The 13,740-nt window shown below is 38.3% G+C and overlaps 1 protein-coding gene and 1 non-coding gene across 4 annotated transcripts in view; one reads left to right on the top strand and one right to left on the bottom strand.

The window, feature by feature from the left end:
* TMEM196 (transmembrane protein 196) overlaps positions 1-13,740 on the bottom strand; it is a 313,988-nt gene that overhangs the window by 149,090 nt on the left and 151,158 nt on the right. The gene's annotated exons all lie outside the window — the stretch shown is intronic.
* TRNAR-GCG (transfer RNA arginine (anticodon GCG)) lies at positions 11,218-11,290 on the top strand. Its single transcript has one exon. It is a non-coding gene; the product is annotated as a tRNA-Arg (tRNA).

The following is a 13,740-nucleotide window of genomic DNA, read 5'->3' as shown; positions in this document are numbered from 1 at the left end:
TAGTAAAATGGGCATTTGTATATATTCTATAAATATTAATATAAAAATCAACTCTCTGAGAGTCCTACTCGCAATGAATCAATCAAATCAACCCTTACCTCTGATACCACTCTCCTGACCCAAAGGGGTGGGCACTATGCTCTACTCTTTGACCAATTTATACCATTTCAATACATACTCTCTGAGATTATAATGGTAATGCTGCTGTCAAGAACACTGAAGGATTATTAGCATAAAAAATTGGCAAGAGAGGGCAAGAGTGACACCAAAAGCCTCAGAAAATTACATTACATACCCTATGTGCAGAAAGACAATTGTTCAACCTTTCTGGTTAATTCATATTCTATAGGACATATTGGTTATGTGAAACACATCTGCTTGAATGATCAACACAATTGTGTAGAAAATTCTATATTCTATTTGTATAATATCTTAAATGCGAACAGTAAGTGAAAATCATGCATTTAATGCTTGATCTCTGGAGGAGACACCTGCCTTTGGAAAAACAGTATCTTTAACCTATGAGCTGAATTATCACATGTTTCTTAGATTGCAAGGTCAGCTGGTTGCTGATTGCCCTGGGAGCAACTCCATCAGATTAATTTCTTTGCAATTTTAATTCCATAGTGAAGGAATAAAACTGTGGGTTTGAACTTGCCTTAAACTTTTCATCATATGCCCCTTAATATTCTTCCTATTTTCTGTATAACTGGATTCCATTCATCCCTTTAATGTTTGTGGCCATACTTCCTATGGCCAAGTATTGAGCTACCTTGAGATGTGTCATTTAGTAGAATTAAGCGAGAGACTAAAGCCTATGGCTGTGAAACATGGTCAGGAACGGGCAGCCAACAGATGATCGCATGAAGAAAATCTGGCCTCTAACCCAATTTTTCCACCTCAGAATTTATTACTGGAAAACAACTTGCCCCTCCCCTGGTTTATGAGAGACTGGCATGCAAGCCTTGAAGCTATGGCCATGCATAATGGAAATCTTGCTTCCAGTCCTATTTCGGCACTCAGGATTTATGGACGGAGAAGACCAGATCTTCCTCCAGCATGTTAGAAATAATGAGGCCTGATTCTGTAGAGAGCAACTGTATGGCACAGGGGGCCAGCAGCCTCTGTTTCTGACCAACCACCTCCACACTTGACCAGGGCTGCTCAACTTAACCTACTTAACTGGTATGTATTTGCATGGAGCTTCTAGGAGTCTAGCACCTCTCTGAGAGGGAAGCTTGCAAATAAGTATAGACCCTGTACCAGCTGCATAAGCATTATGCAGCATTAGCATTACCTGGGAAATTGTTAAGAGTTCAAATCTAGTTTATACTGATAATTTCCTTGATTTTAGTGCGTTATGTGGCAGTTCCCAAATGTATTTCATCACAGAAACTTTTTACATGAGCACCTCTTCAGGTTTGTGTTCAATGAAATACTCTTGATAAACAAAACAGAGCTTTGGAGAATGCTATTTGAACTGGGATATAGTTCAAAATTATGCCTAATGATATTTCCTTTCCTTTAGTCAAACAAAAGGCATACATTTGAAAAGCATGAAGAAATAAGGCCATTACTTTAAAAAATACACTTATATTAAATGGATAAATTAATTCCTTGAAGTAATTATTGCTGAAATCTAGTTTTTTAAAAAAAATTATCTTGTGGTTAAATAATTTTAAGTTTCTAAAATGTGCGAACATATGCTGATTTGTCCTCTATTTTCTTCATTTTGTAAAACGCTTAGCAAATATGGCTATATTCAAGACAAATTAGATTTTTAATTAAAGAAGTAAGGATAGAATGTGCCAATGTACTCAGTCATGTCTGACTCTTGGCAAACCTATGGACTGCAGCCCACCAGGACTACAGGAGCAGACAGGCTCCTCTGTCCATGGGATTTCCCAGGCAAGAATACTGGAGTGGGTCACCATTTCCTCCTCCAGGGGACTTTCTTTCCCCACGGATCGAACTCACATCTCCTGCACTGGCAGGTGGACTGCTTACCAATGCACTACCTATGGATAGAACAGCTAACTGAAATCCCCAGTTAGTCCAAAGCTTCATTTTAACCAATAGATTCAACTAAGCAATAGAGTCCATAAGCATATAGCTGGATCATATTCATGGATAAATCATTAAGAATCTAGAAAACGAGAAACAGATCTACCTTCACTGGGCATGTTCCCATAGTTTCAATGCCTATGAGACCCAATCTGCTGGAGTTTGTCAGTGTTCCAGGTTTTAAATCAGAAGATGTCTGCATACTTGCTCTAAATGGTATTCCAGGAAGCTCTCAAATTGATTTTAACTGCTATGTCACATAAAAGTCATTTAATTTGAGCTGAGAACTGAATGAGCTTCTATCCAAAATAAGTTCTGAAACTGTGTGTGTGTACTGTCACTGGTGGCCCATTTTCCATATTTCATGAGCTATGAAAATTCACATTTCTACCTCCATGCAAAGCCGGCTTACCAGTTGAATAGTTAGTACCAAATGGAGACAGTAATTCAAATGAGAAATGTTTTAAATATCAGTTATCTATCCAGGGAGAACAAAATGAAGACAATTGATCATCTCATTTCTTAAGTAGAAAAACTGGATATTAATAATAATCATAACATCTTGTTATTAATTGCTTAAATAGTAAAAAATATCACACAAGGCAGGTTACATTAATTATTAATTAATTTAGACTAAGCTCTCTTTCTCAGAAATGTCTATTGATACATTTGTACATATGTTAAATAATTTATTTAATAGCAAGAGAAAAGTCTAAATGATCATCAGTAGGACCTTGTTTAAATGAAAATTAACACACGTTTACAATGAAGTCCCATGAATACTCATGCGTGGTTATAAATTTCAACTAAACCCATAAACTTGAAACCTCAGCTTTTTGATGAATACCTTCAAGGAATAGAAAGTTACGAACAAAAAGGTTTCAGATGTTTCTCAGACATTTTCCACGAAGGCACAAAACATGTAGACATTAAAACAAAAGAACTTTTAGGAGTATTGATTTCAACGAGGAGATACTGTTGTAGTGACAGGAGAATTTGCTCGAATTCAAAGAGCATTTGGTTGAAGAAGCCTTGCCTTCTGTGTCAGTGTTGTCATGATTTTGCACAAGTCCCTGAATTTCTTTGAGTGACATTTTTCTCATTGGAAAAATCTTTCAGAACCTATTGCTATCAAAAGTTCTATAACCTCTTGTATCATTGCCCTTAAATTGATTTCAATGACGTCTTTGGGAGAGCATGTCTTTATCAAGCTAAGAAAGATTCACATAGAATTCCTTCAGAATCAAATACTATACAGCAGTATGTTCTTAATCCCAAATCCTGATGGAGAGGTTCCATGTTTATTAGGGAGACTACAGTGCATATGGAGAAGGAAATGGCAACCCACTCCAGTATTCTTGCCTGGAAAATCCCATGCCAAATAACTGTTGAAATTTACACAAGTGCCAGAAAATTGTATACAGTCTCCCACATAATTTTCAAGGCATTTACCTATGTGACTTTACATGGAGAATAGGCTCCTGACAGAGCCGAGAAGATTTCTAATGACTCCTGGTGATTTAAACAGTGTTGGTTAGATCACATGACTGGCAGATCAGTTAGTCTCTTCTGGAAATCTTTGAAACCAAAATTTTCTAACTCAGGATTTATCAGAAGCATAATAAAAAACAAACTTTTTGGATTAGAAGGTCTTCCTGAGTAGCTCCATAAGGCACTAAATTATTAATACAAAAATTTTAAGGGATTCTTAAAACTGCAAGCCTCCTGCAGTTATCTTGTTACTGCTTTTGCATAATCTCGCTCACCTTGAATGAAAGAGCAACAACAAAAAATACCATTGTCTTACAATGCTACTTAATACCTACACAGAAAGCACCAGAAAAATACCTGGTGGGCCTAAAAAAAATTTTCAGAAGAATGGAAGCAGGAAACCGATATTAAGTTATCTTTCTAGTTTATATTTTTATGAATGAAACACCTTTCTTCCCAGTAGCTCAGTCCCATTTCATTGATTAATTCATCTGACTACCATGAACACTTTAATCAAATTCAGAAATGGAGCTAAGCACCTATATATACACTGCATGAACTAGGAGATACAGGTAGGGCTGGCAAATGGTTTCTTAATATTAAACTACACATTACACATGTGCCCCTAGAAAGTTTACAGAGATATCAGTCTATATTCACTGATAGTCTGTTATTACATTGGTAGATTCTAGGATTAGGAGATTTAGCCAACAAAAATTCAGCATACATGGTTAAATTTTAAATTCAGATGAACAATGAATAATGTTTCAGAATAAGTGAAACACATATTTTGTGTCTTTTGCATGAGACACACTTTTTTTTCCATTTGCATGAGACACACTTATAATAAAACAATTTCTGTCATCTGAAATTCAAAGTTAATTAAGTATCTTGTATTTTACCTAGCAAACACAGCAGTGGCTCCTGACAAAACATCTCCTCTGATCCACACACTTGTAGAGCCCTGATCCCTTACATCTGGACCGGACCTGCAGCTTGCTGAAACTAAAAGAGCATGATAGAAGTGATAATTGCCAGTTTCAGGCCTAAGCCTTGAAGGTACCTGGTAGCTTCTGCTTTTGTGGTTTGTCGGTGATAAGCCATCATATAATAACTCCAACCACACCGCTAAGATTACATACAAGTTCATTCAGCTGACACCAAGAACTGAGGCCCTAGGCAAATAACCCCAGCTGAAATGCTCCAGTCAGCTCTAAAGCACTTGAGCCATTCTAGTGGAAGCACCAGATATGTGAGCTAAAAAATCAGTTTAGGTTTTAGGGCCCCAGTAGACATCATGCAGAACAAAGACTTAGCATGCCCACAGTGCCCTGTTTGATTTCTGATTCCAAGTCATGAGACATACTAAAAAGATTGCTGTTTTAATAGATGATCATGACAGCCAAGGGCCAGCCCTGACTCTACCTAGTTCCTGTAAAGAAGTTGTTTGACCTCTCCAGACCTTTTGAAATCAAGAGGAAAATATTTGCCTACTTCACAGTCATATCAAGAGAATTGATGAATTCCCTTGTCTAATGTGTTTGAGAATCTTAAAAGTCATATAAATGTTAAACAGATATATGTGAAGATTTTGTAAAATCAAGGTAAATATCTAAAAGGGAGCAAACGCAATGTTAAGGAGTAAGTTTGAACAAGAAAGGTGGAATACTCAAGAGAAATCTCTTTTTTTTAGAAAAAACCTTCATTTCTATTGTTTTTTTCCTTTTCTAATTAGCTTCCCAGAGCTTAAATTTGAATGGACTCTGCAGTGGATTATATAATTTTAACTTTTATCTCAAACATAAGAGTGGTCATGTACAGTTGCGAGAGCTGGACTGTGAAGAGGGCAGAGTGCCAAAGAATTGATGCCTTGAAACTGTGGTGCTGGAGAAGACTTTTGAGGGTCTATTGGACAGCAACAAGATCAAACCAGTCAATCTTAAAGAAAATCAACCCTGAATACTCACTGGAAGAACTGATGCTGAAGCTCCAGTACTTTGGTCACCTGATGTGAACAGCTGACTCATTGGAAAAGACCGTGGTGCTGGGAAAGATTGAGAGCAGGAGAAGAGGGTGTCAGAGGATGAGATGGCTGGATGGCATCACCGATGATGCAATGGACATGAACTTGGGCAAACTCCAGGAGAAGGTGAGAGACAGGAGGTCTGGTGTGTAGCAGTCCATGAAGTCACAGAGTCGGACATGACTGGGCGACTGAACAGTAACACATCAAGAATGAAAACTCTAAAAGGAGTAAGTCACATTGCAGTACTTTTTCACATCAGAAAGAGGGAATAACTCTTCACAGATGTTGCAAAAAGAAACAAAGTCATACACTGTGTGCAATCTTGATGAAAGTTTATAGAGATTAGCCTGAAAATTGATTTTTATATAAAACTACACTTAAGCTAGATAAACCAAAAGATATCCATAATGTCAATTAGGATGACTTTTGGCTACAAGTAACATGATGGGGCATGAGTTTGAGTAAACTCCGGGAGTTGGTAATGGACAGGGAGGCCTGGTGTGCTGCCATTCAATGGGTCGCAAAGAGTCGGACACAACTGAGCGACTGAACTGAACTGAACATGATGGGAAAAAAGTGGAAACAGTGGCAGACTTTATTTTGGGGGGCTCCAAAATCACTGAAGATGGTGACTACAACCATGAAATTAAAAGATGCTTACTCCTTGGAAGAAAAGTTATGACCAACCTAGACAGCATATTAAAAAGCAGAGACATTACTTTGCCAACAAAGGTCTGTCTAGTCAAGGCAAGTCAAGTCAAGTCAAGTTTTTCCAGTGGTCATGTATGGATGTGAGAGTTGGAGTATAAAGAAAGCTGAGTGCCAAAGAATTGATGCTTTTGAACTGTAGTGTTGGAGAAGACTCTTGAGAGTCCCTTGGACTGCAAGGAGATCCAAGCAGTCCATCCTAAAGGAGATCAGTCCTGAGTGTTCATTGGAAGGACTGATGCTGAAGCTGAAACTCCAATACTTTGGCCACCTGATGCAAAGAGCTGACTCCTTAGAAAAGACCCTGATGCTGGGAAAGATTAAAGGCAGGAGGAGAAGGGGATGACAGAGGATGAAATGATTGGATGGCATCACTGACTCGATGGAGATGAGTTTGTGTAAACTCCAGGAGTTGGTGATGGACAGGGGGGCCTGGCATGCTGTGGTTCATGGGGTCGCAAAGGGTCGGACATGACTGAGTGACTGAACTGAACATAAGAAAACTCCTGAGGTACAGAAGGAGTAGAGTGGCAGTTCCACAAAGTGTTTCTCTTTCTGGGTTCTCACACAGTTTATATACATTACCCTGGGATCCCTAATGCCTGCTAGGGTGGTAGTCATCACATTCATCCCTTCCGAGCAGGAGGAAGGGGCAAAGAAGGGCGTACCCTCTCCTTTAAGGGCAGTTCCTAGAATTTCTGCAAGAAGACCTTTGCTTGATTTGTCTTGGCCACAACTTATGGCCATATGGTTGGGAAAAGTAGTGGCTATTCTGCATGGAAAGATTTCCATTCTAAATACAGATGACTATGTCTAAGGAAGACTACTTAAGGATGACTATTTCTATTCTCTTTACATATTGCTTTCATTTTTTTTTTTAATTTTCAAGCCTTGGTAAATTAAAAAAAAAATAGAAATCTTATCAAGCATCTTTTCTGACCACATTGCTATGAGACCAGATATCAATTGCAGGGGAAAAATAACTGTAAAAAACACAAACACATGAAGGCTAAACAATACACTTTTAAATAGTCAAGAGATTACTGAAAAAAATCAAAGAGGAAATTTAAAAAAATACCTAGAAACAAATAACAAAAACGTGATGACCCAAAACCTAGGGGATATAGCAAAAGCAGTTCAAATAGGGAAATTTATGACAATAAAATCCTTCCTCAAGAAACAAGAAACATCCCAAATAAACAGCCTAACCTTATACCTAAAGCAATTAAAAAAAAGAAGAACCAAAACCCCTCAAAGTTAGTAGAAGGAAAGAAATAAAAAAGGTCAGGGCAGAAATAATTGAAAAAGAAATGAAGAAAACAACAGCAAAGATCAATAAAACTAAAAGCTAGTTCTTTGAAAAGATAAAAAAAATAGATATACCATTAGTCAGAGTCATTAAGAAAAAAGGGGAGAGGACTAAAATTAATAAAATTAGAAATGAAAAAGGAGACATTCTAACTGACACTATAGAAATAAAAAGGATCATAAGAGACTACAACAAGCAACTATATGCCAAAAAAATGGACAGCCTGGAAGGGATGGACAAAGTCTTAGAAAAGTAAAACCTTCCAAGAGTGAACGAGGAAGAAATAGAAAATATGAGAATAATCATAAACACTGAAATTGAAACTGTGTTCAAAAGTCTTCCAACAGGGACTTCCCTGGTGGTCCAGTGGTTAAGATAAAGGTGTCCTTTATCTTAAAGGACACTGCACCTTGCAATGCAGGGAACATAGGTTCGATCCCTGGTCAGGTAACTAAGATCTCATATGCTTCAGAGCAACCAAGCCCGCGTGTGGCAACTACTGAGCTTGTGCATCACAACTGGAGACTGTGCTCTGCAATGGAAGCTCTCAAAATGTGCATGCCACAGCTAAGATCCAATGCAGCCAAATAAATAAACATTAAAAAAAGAAATCCTCCAACAAACAAAAGACCAGGGCCAGATAGTTTCACAGGTGAATTCTAGCAATTGTTTAGAGAAGAGTTAATACCTGACCTGCTCAAACTATCCTCAAAAATTGCAGAAACAGAAACACTCCAAAACTCATTCTATAAGGCCACCATCACCCTGAAACCAAAACCAGATAGATATCACAAAAAAAGAAAACTACAGGCCAGTATCACTGGTGAATATGGATGTAAAAATCCTCAACAAAATTCCACCAAACCAAATCCTGCACTGGGCTTCCCTGGTGGCTCGGCGGTAAAGAATCTGGCTGCCATTGCAGGGGATACAGGTTTGTTCGGGCCCTGTGTTGGGAAGATCCCCTGACGAAGGAAAAGGCAACCCACTCCAGTATTTGTGCTTGGAAAATCCCATGGACAGAAGAGCCCGGAGGACTACAGTCCATGGGGTTGCCAGAGTTGGACATGACTTAGCAACTAAACCATCATAGTTGATGTAGAATGCAGTGATTCACAATTTTAAAAGAGCATATTCATTCACAGTTGATACAAAGGATTGGCTATAGTCCCTGTGTTGTACAGTATATCTTTGTAGCTCACTTTATCGGAGAAGGCAATGGCACCCCACTCCAGTCCTCTTGCCTGGAAAATCCCATGGACGGAGGAGCCTGGTGGGCTGCGGTCCATGGGGTCGCTAGGAATCGGACATGACTGAGCGACTTCACTTTCACTTTTCATTTTCATACATTGGAGAAGGAAATGGCAACCCACTCCAGTGTTCTTGCCTGGAGAATCCCAGGGACGGGTGAGCCTGGGAGGCTGCCGTCTATGGGGTCACAGAGTTGGACACGACTGAAGTGACTTAGCTGCAGCAGCAGCAGCTTATTTTATTTATTTTTTTTTATTTTTATTTTTTTTTTTTTTGACTTCTTTTTTTTTTTTTTTTTATTAGTTGGAGGCTAATTACTTTACATCATTACAGTGGTTTTTGTTATACATTGAAATGAATTAGCCATGGATTTACATGTATTCCCCATCCCAGTCCCCCCTCCCACCTCCCTCTCCACCTGATCCCTCTGGGTCTTCCCAGTGCGCCAGGCCCTAGCACTTGCCTCATGTACCCAACCTGGGCTGGTTATCTGTTTCACCCTAGATAATATACATGTTTCAATGCTGTTCTCTTGAAACATCCCACCCTCGCCTTCTCCCAGAGTCCACAAGTCTGTTCTATACAACTGAGTCTCTTTTTCTGTTTTGCATATAGGGTTATAATTACCATATTTCTAAAGTCCATATATATGTGTTAGTATACTGTAATGGTCTTTATCTTTCTGGCTTACTTCGCTCTGTATAATGGGCTCCAGTTTCATCCATCTCATTAGAACTGATTCAAATGAATTCTTTTTAATGACTGAGTAATATTCCATGGTGTATATGTACCACAGCTTCCTCATCCATTCGTCTGCTGATGGGCATCTAGGTTGCTTCCATGTCCTGGCTATTATAAACAGTGCTGCAATGAACATTGGGGTGCAGGTGTCTCTTTCAGATCTGGTTTCCTTGGTGTGTATGCCCAGAAGTGGGATTGCTGGGTCATATGGCAGTTCTATTTCCAGCTTTTTAAGAAATCTCCACACTGTTTTCCATAGTGGCTGTACTAGTTTGCATTCCCACTAACAGTGTAAGAGGGTTCCCTTTTCTCCACACCCTCTCCAGCATTTATTGCTTGTAGACTTTTGGATAGCAGCCATCCTGACTGGCGTGTAATGGTACCTCATTGTGGTTTTGATTTGCATTTCTCTGATAATGAGTGATGTTGAGCATCTTTTCATGTGTTTGTTAGCCATCTGTATGTCCTCCTTGGAGAAATGTCTGTTGAGTTCTTTGGCCCATTTTTTGATTGGGTCATTTATTTTTCTGGAGTTGAGCTGGAGGAGTTGCTTGTATATTTTTGAGATTAATCCTTTGTCTGTTGCTTCATTTGCTATTATTTTCTCCCAATCTGAGGGCTGTCTTTTCACCTTGCTGATAGTTTCCTTTGTTGTGCAAAAGCTTTTAAGTTTCATTAGGTCCCATTTGTTTATTTTTGCTTTTATTTCTGAAATTCTGGGATGTGGGTCATAGAGGATCCTGCTGTGATTTATGTCGGAGAGTGTTTTGCCTATGTTCTCCTCTAGGAGTTTGATAGTTTCTGGTCTTACATTTAGATCTTTAATCCATTTTGAGTTTATTTTTGTGTATGGTGTTAGAAAGTGTTCTAGTTTCATTCTTTTACAGGTGGTTGACCAGTTTTCCCAGCACCACTTGTTAAAGAGGTTATCTTTTTTCCATTGTATATCCTTGCCTCCTTTGTCGAAGATAAGGTGACCATAGGTTCGTGGATTTATCTCTGGGCTTTCTATTCTGTTCCATTGATCTATATTTCTGTCTTTGTGCCAGTACCATACTGTCTTGATGATTGTGGCTTTGTAGTATAGTCTGAAGTCAGGCAGATTGATTCCTCCAGTTCCATTCTTCTTTCTCAGGATTACTTTGGCTATTCGAGGTTTTTTGTATTTCCATACAAATTGTGAAATTATTTGTTCTAGTTCTGTGAAAAATACCGTTGGTAGTTTGATAGGGATTGCATTGAATCTATAGATTAGCAGCTTATTTTATAAATAAAATTCTGTACTTCTTAATCCCCTATACCTATATTGCCCCCTCCTTCTCTCTCCCCACTGGTAACCACTAGTTTGTTCTCTGCATCTATGATTCTGCTTCATTTTTCTTATGTTCACTAGTTTGTTGTATTTTTTAGATTCCACATAAAAGTGTATCACACAGTGTATCACACAGTATTCATCTTTGACTCATTTCACTTAGCATAGTACCTTAGCATACCTCATTTCACTTAGCATAATACAAATGGCAAAATGTTATTCCTTTTTATGGTTTAGTATTCCACTGTGTGTGTGTAGATGTTATTTATATATATATATATATATATACACACACACATATACATATATATAACTTTCCTGGTGGCTCAGATGGTAAAGCGTCTGCCTGCGATGCAGGAGACCTGGGTTCAATCCCTGAGTCAGGAAGATTCCCTGGAGAAGGAAATGGCAACCTACTCCAGTACTCTTGCCTGGAAAATCTCATGGACCAAGGAGCCTGGTAGGCTACAGTCCATGGGGTCACAAAGAGTTGGACATGACTAAATGACTTCACTTTCATTTTCATACATATATATAGATATGATATACACATGCTTATATATATATATAAATATATATATATCCATTCATCTTCTTTATCCACTTATCTGTTTATCCATTTATCTGTTTATCCATTTATCTGTTCATGGACACTTAGGTTGCTTCAATACCTTGGCAATAGTAAATAATGCTGCTATGAATACTGCAGTGAGTGTATCTTTTCAAATTAGTGTTTCTGTATTTTTCAGAAATAAACCCAGAATTGGAACTGCTGAGTCATATGTTAGTTCTATTTTTAGTTTTTTGAGAAACTGTTTTCCACAATGGCTGTATCGATTTACATCCCCAACAGTATACAAGGTTCCATTTTCTCCATATCAGTGTCAACATTTTTTGTTTGTGTTCTTTTAATGATAGATATTCTGATGGGTAAGAGGTAGTATCACTGTGGTGTTGATTTGCATTTCCCTGATGATTAGTGGCATTGAGCATCTTTTTCACATGCCTCTTGGCCACACACATTTCCTCTTTGGAAAAATGTCCATTCAGTTCTTCTGCTCATTTTTTAATCAGGTTGTTTATTTTTGATATTGAGTTGTATGAGCTTTTTGTGAATGTTGAGTATTTTCCATTTTATCACTTGCAAATATTTTCTCCCATTCAGTAATTAGTCTTTTCATTTTGTTAATGATTTTCTTTGCTGTGCAAAACTTTGAAGTTTAACTAGGGACTGATACTTATTAATAACTGACTGCGATATTCTAAAATTATTTGTATATGTGTGCTTTCAACTCAAATAATTAAGGAATTATTGAGTACGTATTGCAATTCAGGGAACTCTCTTAAGTGCTGTCCAGGATGTAAAGGTGAATAGCTAGTTTTGACATTAAGGAGCAAACATCTATTTAAGAGTTTTATACAATAAAATACATGATTGAAGAATCCTAATACAATGTTTTATTAATAAATAAGACCCAACAAAATGTTGAGATACTACCAAATAGGGAAAGATTACAAGTGGTAGAGACAATAAACAAAATGGCAATGGGAAAAACTCCACTCCCACCAAAAGAGAATTAGTGAGAACGTACGTGTTTGCTGATTTCCCTTCCAACTTCTACGCCTCAAATACCCTCATACCATTATAAATATTGGCAAAACAATGCACAAACAAAAATTTTCTTCCTGGCCTCTCTACTCCATCCATCTCCTTGCCTTGTGCAAACCTAGCTCTTCCTCCACCCTAAGACCCTATCAGAGCCAACTCATTTCCTACAGAGCCCAGATGTTGTATTGTCTTCTGCATCCCACCCTTTTTCTTAGCACTTCCAGCTCAATCATCCTTCTCCCTCATGCAAAGCCCTACCTCTTTGAGAGACTAATCCCCTGGACAATACCTCTCTCTCTGCTCTTCCTTACCATTGCCATTTATGGACTTCCCATGCTCTCCAATCCCTGCGGACTTTGAGATCTGCCTTACGTTCTACCTCCCCATTCCTCCCTAGGTGGTCTTGGGCAACTTCAGTGCCCAAGCACTTGACCCACCTGAAACTTTAGCCTCAAAGCTTCTTAACGTCCTGAATTACAAATATTTTTACCTCTATGGAATTTTAGCCACTCTCATAACATCAACATCTTCAACCTTGATATCATTATGAACTGAGTAATTTCCAATGTTTTATACCTTAGGGGCTAATACTTACTAGCTGTCTTACAGCTTTTCAACATTAACTATGCCTTCAATTTCTTCTCTCTTCTTTCATTTGTTACCATTACTCACTTCCATTTCAAACTTAGTGTCTGTGGGGTATGGGTACACTTCAATCATAAGTAATATTTTCAATCTTCCATTCGCAAACAATGTCAGTTGGGCACTCGGGGCAGAGTGGATCAACAGACAGACATACAGGAAGGCAGATAAATAGATTCTTTTATTGTCTGTAACAGGTATGAAACACATGTAACTTCAATTTAGTTCTCAATTCCTTTCTGCTTTCATGAATCAGGTGATCTTATTTTTCTTTCCCCAAATTTGAAATGCTTATGTTTGAACTTCTTTTCAAATTCTCACAAATTGCATCTGCCCTCACTTCTGCTCTCTTTTCCTTCTCCTCTGTGAAAGAAGGCTCCCCTTCTTCATTTCAGTTCAGGTCCTCCTCCTGTCCTTGATGCCTTCCCCCTACTGCCTCAGCATCCTCAGCATTGTTATTATCCTCTTTATTTCCCACCCTCCCCCACGTTATAAGATAAACATGCCTCATGCTTATACTCCCTTCCAGAGTCTGCTCTCTTATTCCCCTTCTATTCATGCCAAGATATTAAAGACATCAGAATTCA

This window comes from Odocoileus virginianus, chromosome 1 (genome assembly GCF_023699985.2).
Source record: "Odocoileus virginianus isolate 20LAN1187 ecotype Illinois chromosome 1, Ovbor_1.2, whole genome shotgun sequence".
Classification (NCBI taxonomy): Eukaryota; Metazoa; Chordata; class Mammalia; order Artiodactyla; family Cervidae; genus Odocoileus; species Odocoileus virginianus.
The sequence above is the reverse complement of the archived record's forward strand: the minus strand, read 5'-3'. Positions and strand labels throughout refer to the sequence as shown.